This window comes from Globicephala melas, chromosome 11 (assembly GCF_963455315.2).
Source record: "Globicephala melas chromosome 11, mGloMel1.2, whole genome shotgun sequence".
Taxonomy (NCBI): Eukaryota; Metazoa; Chordata; class Mammalia; order Artiodactyla; family Delphinidae; genus Globicephala; species Globicephala melas.
The window spans coordinates 80,955,367-80,963,664 of NC_083324.2; the positions used below are offsets into that span (position 1 = coordinate 80,955,367).

The 8,298-nt window shown below is 40.6% G+C and overlaps 1 non-coding gene across 1 annotated transcript; it reads right to left on the reverse strand.

Annotated features, from left to right (window-relative positions):
- Nucleotides 1-869: 869 nt before the first annotated feature.
- TRNAS-GCU (transfer RNA serine (anticodon GCU)) lies at nt 870-951 on the reverse strand. The gene has a single exon. It is a non-coding gene; the product is annotated as a tRNA-Ser (tRNA).
- Between the last annotated feature and the right edge of the window lie 7,347 nt (nt 952-8,298).

Below are 8,298 nucleotides of genomic sequence, written 5' to 3' on the forward strand. Positions count from 1 at the left end.
CTTTTTTTCTGGAATGACACATGAAGGCCAGTATTGGTGACAAAACTTTGGTGTCTAGATTTTTATAGTTTTTGAATCATGTGAATGTAGTACTTACTCCAGAATGGCAATAAATAAATTAAAAAATGAAGAAATACATTATTCTTTTTTTTTTCCTCCCAAGGTCTAATATGGAAGTCACATGTAGAAACTACACGTTACTAACATTTTTGGGGGGGCGGGGGTGTGTATCGCGCATGGCATGCGGGCAGGATCTTACTTCCCCGACCGGGGATCAAACCCCTGCCCCCTGCAGGGAAAATGCAGTCTTAACCGCTGGACCACCAGGGGAGTCCTATATTTTTATTACCTTTTCTCAGGAGGAAATATTTAGCCCTAACTGAGAATGTTGTATAGCGTGTACTTTTTAGTTTTGTCATATCTCTAAGAGATACATACTCTTCCTTGTCAAAGACTGGGATACCTAGACAATAATGGTTGCTTTTAAAGTTAAAAGATAATAGACAAAAATTGCATAGAGATAAAATCAGCCCGATAATGCCTTAAATAACCCATAATTTTGTGTACATTACTCTACAGACAATTTTATCAGCTCCTCTAAATTTATTAGGTTTTTCTATGGTCCTCAATTAATTCTTCAATTATTTCCTCAATGGGGAATCCCTGCTAAGCAAAACTTGTAATGGAATGAACATTTTGTGGGAGAATGAAACATGAATCAAGCATATCAGTTAACAAAGTTCACAGCCAGGAAAATGCTACTGAGGAAGTGGAGAATAGGGGGGATTAGAAGGAACTACTCAAGTGAGTGATGAGTAAAGAATTAACTCACCAAAAAGGAACATTCACTCTTCTTATGCACAGCAAACCGACGAGGATGGGATTCGAACCCACGCGTGCAGAGCACAATGGATTAGCAGTCCATCGCCTTAACCACTCGGCCACCTCGTCACATGTGACTCTCTTTTATTCAGCTTCTTCCTGCAGTACTTCCAGGCATTTTATAGCAATGCATCTGATCGCTCTTTTCCTGGATTAATCGTCACAACCACAGTGTAAGTCAGGTGTCAAAGTAAATTTCACAACCACCACAAAACTGATGCACAACACTTGGAGTGGTGAATTTACTTGGCAAATACCTTATAACAGGTGGAACTAGGCCTGACACACGTTGTTGGACGCAAGCCAACCCTGGCTGGCCAACTCAGCTCTGCGTGCCGGGGAGACACACACCCGGACGTTCACAGGGTCCCTCCGCCGCTGCATTCCGCATTCGAGGGACTGATTTCCCCACCACCTGATCAGAAATCCCGGGATTCCCGTTTTCTGAGTGGTACAAGAATCCCGGCTCTGCGATTCCTTTCCATTTGCTTTTGTGATATGCCCGCCAGCCTGGAGACGCCCTCATTTGTCTTTTGTTATCCACTTTAGGACTTGGTATTGATCAGTCTATGAAAAATCAGCAACGCATGAGAACATGTTTTGGAAAAAAGTAGACAAGAGAAAGAGCCCCAATGGGAAGATACTTGTATCATAGCGCAAGAGCGGCTTAGCTTGACTACTATTAACGCTGGGAAGGGCCGGTGAGGTGGGTAATCCCTGATGCAGGAGGCAGGGTGCAGTTCCTGGTTGTGGCTCTTTCCTAAGCCCCACTAGGGTGGCCGGACGGAGTAACCCCTAACGTCCCCTGCAGCTCTGACAACCTCTGTGATAAAGCGACCATTAAGAATCCCGGGGGCCGAGGTTCGATCCCTCGTGGGGGAAATAAGATCCCACAAGCCGCACGGCACGGCAAAAAAACAAAAACAAAAGCAAAAAACCTCTCCCACTCGTGAGAGTTTGTGTACTTTTAAATATTTAGTGCAGAATTTTGGAGGTTGAATTGTTCTTTTCTACAAAAATGTTGTTGCCTTTTTCCTCTCTACGAAATCTCTTAGCTCTATTCTCAGCTTTGTTGGGAGGGACTCTTCTTTCTCACCCCAGTTCACCGAATTTCAAAATATCTTCGATCAGCACGAAACCTTTAGAGGTACTTCATCCGCAATACTGAATGAAACAATACTTGTTCCTTTGAGTATTGTTACACTTTGAGTCATCCGCTACCACTCACACTTACTTTTCAGAGACTCAAAAGCAAGCTCATTTCACACCAGTGACTTCAGAACTGTTCCTAGGGAAAGCCTCGGGCGGGGCTGGATTTCTGCTGTTAACTAAGAGCTTCGGTGAAGTTTGACTTAGACCACTCTCGCTACAGCAAGAGGACATGGAATGTATTTGTTTTGGTCTTAATACACCAGTGTCCGTGTAAGCAAACGATAACTATTTTTCACAGATTTAATACCAAATCTAAGCCTTAGAATTAAGCCTCCTAGAAAGGATATTTTCAATTAATTAAAACTTTTGGGTTAATAATCCTACTTTTTAAAAAACCATAAGGTTACGATGAGTATTAAATTAGTTAATATCAGTGAAATGCTTAGAAAATTGTCTTGCACGTGGATGGATCTAGAGACTGTCATACAGAGTGAAGTAAGTCAGAAAGAGAAAAACAAATATTGTATATTAACGCATATATGTGGAACCTAGAAAAATGGTACAGATGAACCGGTCTGCAGGGCAGAAATAGAGACACAGATGTAGAGAACAAATGTATGGACACCAAGGGGGGAAAGCGGCGGGGGCGGGGCTGGGGGTGTGATGAACTGGGAGATTGGGACTGACATGGGACTGACACCCCACCAACTTTGTGCAATGGAATTGTTCTCTTGAGCCTTTAAGATCATTCTAAGAAAATTAACACACTGATCAAAATAAAATAGGACAAAACAAAGGAATCTGAAGAAGCCATTTCCCCCCTGCTAGCCATCCCCATTAAATAAGAAGGGCATATATTTAGAAATTCTATCTCTCTTACATATTGAAGTCTTTATGGATAAAATTATATGATGCCTGGATTTTCTTTAAAATACAGGAGAAAAAGGTCGGAAATATAAATAAATAAATGAATAAATAAATAAATAATATATATATACATATATATAGGGAGAGAGATTGGCAAAAATATTGCTAATTCTTGCAGTTGGGTGATGAATACATTAGGCTACGTCATATCATTTTCTTTGTGTATTTAAATGTCCATACTAAAAGTTATAATATGTTTAACTTCACTTTATTGCATAAATATTCCCGATGTCATGGTCCCTGCAAGGAAGAATTAATGCAGTGGTCAGGGAGAGTACAAGTAAATAAGCAAGACATATATAACTGCTGACAAGGAAAGGTGAGGGAGGAGTTAATACCCTATTTGTCGGAAACTCCTTATCGAGAACCTAAAGGCATGCAGGTAAAACTGCAAAATTGAAGAGCGTCGCCGTCCACGGGTTGACAGCTGCATGAGAAGTGCTCACCCGCCCGCAGGCCGCAAACCTTTCCACCCGACGGTGAAGACCCCTCGCCAGCAAAGCCCCCGCGCTCTAAGCTTTAGCTTTTACTTTATTCCCTGGAAAGCGCAGACGGTTGTGGAGCACAAGCTGGTGGCGATGCTGCTAAACCGGACATGCTCCTTGTGGGGGGAGGTGAGGACCTCTCTGGAGGTTTACAAAATTTCTGGTTTCTGTCTTCTAAAGTCTTTCATAGCTGGGTAATAATAATAATAATAATGGCAAACTCCTACACAGAGCCTACTTTGCCTAGCACACTCCTAATTGCTTTACATGCATTAATTAAGGGAATCCCATAGGAGATGCAAAGTATTATATATAGAATGGGTAAACAACAAGGTCCTACTGTATAGCATAAGGAACTATATTCAATACCCTGTGATAAACCATAATGGAAAAAAGTGTGTATATGTGTGTGTGTGTGTAGCTGTATCACTTTGCTGTACAGCAGAAATTAACACAACATTGTAAATCAACTATACTTCAATAAAATAAATAAAAAAAAAATTTAAGGCAATCCCAGCACCGTCCTGGTAAGGTGGGGGCCTGCCGAGGGCCTCACGCAGAGTTGCCGGGATGAGGTTTAAACGGGGCAGTCCGTCTCCATAGCCCATGCTGTTAACTACCACGCAGTATTTCAAACGCGAAAATGGCAAATTATTTTCCCCTAAAATTCAATGGAGACGCGATCGTGTTTGATTGAGTGGTTTGTTTTAGGCTTGAGAGGGAAGGGAGAAGGGGAAACCAGTGGTGTCAAAAGTCTTAAAGAGAAACAGAACGCTGGGAAAACCAGAAGTCATTCTTAGGACTTAATCTGCCAAATAACAAACCAAAAGCCGGGAGACAAAGTCTGCTCAGTGCGGAGGTGAAGGCTTCCCTCGATTTTTCTGGAGATTTTTGAAGGATATTGCTCTGGGCTTCGGTTCTCTAGACGGAGAAAGCTGTGATTGTAACTAGCTCTATAACGCGCTCCGCTTGGCTCTTCTTGCCCTGGTCACACTCCCCACTTCTATTCAAATCAGTTGCCCAGAGCCGAACCTTTCCCATCTGAAGGAGAATCCTAGCTAATATTTCAAAACTGCGCCTCTTTGCATCCTGAAGGGAACTGGGGACCAGGTACTCACCACCCTCTCCGAGAAGTATGTGTCCCCAGGCGCACGGAGAAGAAAAGTCAAGGAGGATAACGTGAATTGCAGGGAATTTCGGAGGCAGTGACGTGATTGCAGCCTTTCTCACTCCTTCTGGGATATGCACTTGAGTTTCTGAAATCAGTCTAGGTTGTGAAATCCCAGGAAAGCAGCCCGATCCCTTCCTTTGGCTGTATCCCTCCCGTTCTTTCTGTAGGTATAGTGTTAATAGAGTATCTTGGAATTTCGAAATAGTCAAAGCCGGGAGAGAGGGGACGATAGGGTGGATAATGACCAGGAAAAGGATCCAACAATTTCCCGTGTTAACATCTGGATCCTAGCAGGGCCATCATTTTCATCCACCCAACTAGCTTTCGGAGGTTCCCAAGACCACAGACTTTTCTTTCAAATTGCCCTCCTTCCCTGTTTCCAGGAGACCAGATATAGGGAAAATCTGGTGGGGAGCGTGGCTGACTTTTCCTCTTACCCGGGAATGCTAATGAGCTGGATGCCGGAAGAGCTTCGTGGAAATTTGTCCAGTGCAGGAGCACTCCCTGGGTATTGCTTGGACCTTGAGATTAAGACCCCTATCTTTCTGCCAAGCTTCTCTGTAGTTGAAGGAATTGCTTTGCCAGAGTCTCTGATGAATCAGTGCTCACTTGTTTTTTTAATTTAAGTATAGTTGATGTACAATATTATGTAAGTTACAGGTGTACAATATAGTGATTCAAAAATTTTAAAGGTTATACTCCATTTATAGTTATTATAAAATATTGACTATATTTCCTGTGTTGTACAATATATCATTGTAACTTCCTTTTTACATGATAGTTTGTACCTCTTAATCCTACCCCTACCCCCTCCTCTCTTCACTCTCCCCACTGGTAACCACTAGTTTGTTCTCTGTATCTGTGTTCCTTTTGTTATATTCACTAGTTTATTTTTTAGATTCCACATATAAGTGATATACAGTGGCTTTCTCTGATTTATTTCACTTAGCATAATACCCTTCCAAGTCCATCCATATTGCTGCAAGTAGCATTATTTCATTGTTTTTTATGGATGAATAATATTCCATTGTATATATATATACAACATCTTTAGCCATTCATTTGTTGATGGATACTTAGGTTGCTTCCATATCTTGGCAATTATAAATAATGCAGCTATGAACACTGGGGTGCATGGTATCCTTTCGATTTAGTGTTTTAATTTTTTTCAGGTATATAAGCAGGAGTGGAATTGCTGGGTCATATGGTAGGCTTACTTTCCCAGTCTCTGATGAATCAATACTATTTAGTTGTTTTCTTCCCTACACTTATTTTTAAAATGGATATTTCTCATTTTTAAAAGAAATTACAAACATTCCTGAAATTCTACCTTTAACATCACTTTTAAGAGAATACAAAGCTCTCATGTTCCTAAAGAATAGAATCTCAAAAAAACCTCTTTCCATTTTCTGGAAGTGACTAGTTGTCCTTATTGAGGGTCTTCAGAATGCCTTACAAGATTTTACTGTCTGTGGGTAAGGCTGTGCCTTATAAAGGACTTGTTTTGGTTAATAACCCAGTGCTGAAGGCTGGGAACCAATATTTTCACTGAGCTAAGAATCCCTGGGCTTCCCTGGTGGCGCAGTGGTTGAGAGTCCGCCTGCCGATGCAGGGGACATGGGTTCGTGCCCCGGTCCGGGAAGATCCCACATGCCACGGAGCGGTTAGGCCCGTGAGCCATGGCCGCTAAGCCTGTGCATCCAGAGCCTGTGCTCCGCAACGGGAGAGGCCACAACAATGAGAGGCCCACATACCGCAAACAAACAAACAAAAAAAATCCCTTATAAGAAGTTAAACTTTGACACTGTACCACACAATCCAGAGCAATCTACAGATTCAGTGCAATCCCTATCAAAATTCCAATGGTATTTTTCACAGAAATAGAACAAACAATCCTAAAATTCATATGGAACCACAAAAGATGCCAAATAGCAAAAGCAATGTTGAGAAAGAAGCTGGAAGCAACACACTTCCTGATTTCAAACTATATTACAAAACTATAATAATCAAAACAGTATGGTATTGGCATACAACAGATACACAGATCAATGGGACAGAACAGAGTCCAAAAATAAACCCATGCATATATGATCAATTAATTTACAACAAAGGATCCAAGAATATACAATGGGGAAAGACAGTCCCTTCAAAAAATAGTGTTAAGGAAACTGAACCACCACATGCAAAAGAATGAAACTGGGCCACTATCTTACACCATACACAAAAATTAAGTAAAAATGGATTAAAGACTTGAATATAAGACCTGAAACCATAAGACTCCTAGAAAAAACATAGGGGGTAGTTTCCTTGATCCTGGTCTTGGTGATTTTTTGGATTTGACACCAAAAGCAGAGGGAACAAATGTAAAAGAAAAAAAAAAGTGAGGCTACATCAAATTAAAAAGCTTCTGCACAGCAAAGGAAACCATCAACAAAATGAAAAGGCAACCTACCTACCAAATGGGAGAAAATATCTGCAAAATCCAAGATGTATAAACAACTTATACAACTCAAAAGGAAAAAAAAGAAAAAGATTAAAAAATGGGCAGAGGATCTGCATAGACATTTTCCCAAAGAAGACATACAGATGGTCAATAGGTACATGAAAAGGAGCTCTATGTCACCAATCACCAGGGAAAAGCAAATTAAAACCACAAGGAGATATTACCTCACACCTGTTAGAATGGCAATTATCAAAAAGACAAGAAATAAGTGTTGGTAAGGATGTGGCGAAAAGGGAATGCTTGTACACTGTTGGTGGGAATGTAAATAGGTGCAGCCATTATGGAAAACAGTATTGAGATTCCTCAAAAAATAGAACATGATCCGGCAATTCCATTCCTTGGTATTTATCCAAAGGGAACAAAAACACGAACTCAAAAAGATATCTGCACCAGCCCACAATGCTCCTCCCACCCCTGTTCACTGCAGCATTATTTACAATAGCCAACACATGAAAGCAACCTAAGTGTCCATCAATAGATGAATGGATAAAGAAAATGTTGTGTGTGTGTGTGTATACAGTTCAGCCATAAAAAAGAAAATCTTGCCATTTGCAACAACTTGAGGACATTATGCTGAGTGAAATAAGTCAGACAGAGAAAGACAAATACCATACGATCTCATATGTGGAATCTAAAACAAGAACAAACCAAACTCACAGATACAGAGAATAGATTGGTGGTTGCCAGAGTTGGGAGAGAGCGTAGGGGTGAAATGGGTGAAGGGTGTCAAAAGGTACAATTCTCAAGTTATAAAATAAATGTCATGGGGATGTAATGTATAGCATGGTGACTACAGTTAATACTGTACTGTATATTTGAAAGTTGCTAAGAGAGTAGATCTTAAGTGCTCTCATCAAAAGAAAAAAAATTTAACTGTATATGTTGATGGATATTAACTAGACTTATTGTGGTGATCCACAGTATGTACAAATATTGAATTGTTTTGTTGTAGATCTGAAGCTAATATAATGTTATGTCAATTACATCTCAAAAAAGTGTTGGGCTTGTGGCGATTCACACTTGAGTTGGGTTTTAAGGACTGACACAACATTTAATAACTTTTGATGCTCCCATATTTGCCATTTCTTTTAAGAAAACATTGCATTTACATGGATAGGCTGGAACCTGGAGATAGTTAAATATCACTGGCCTGTAATAGAAACGCCACTTCTATTCAC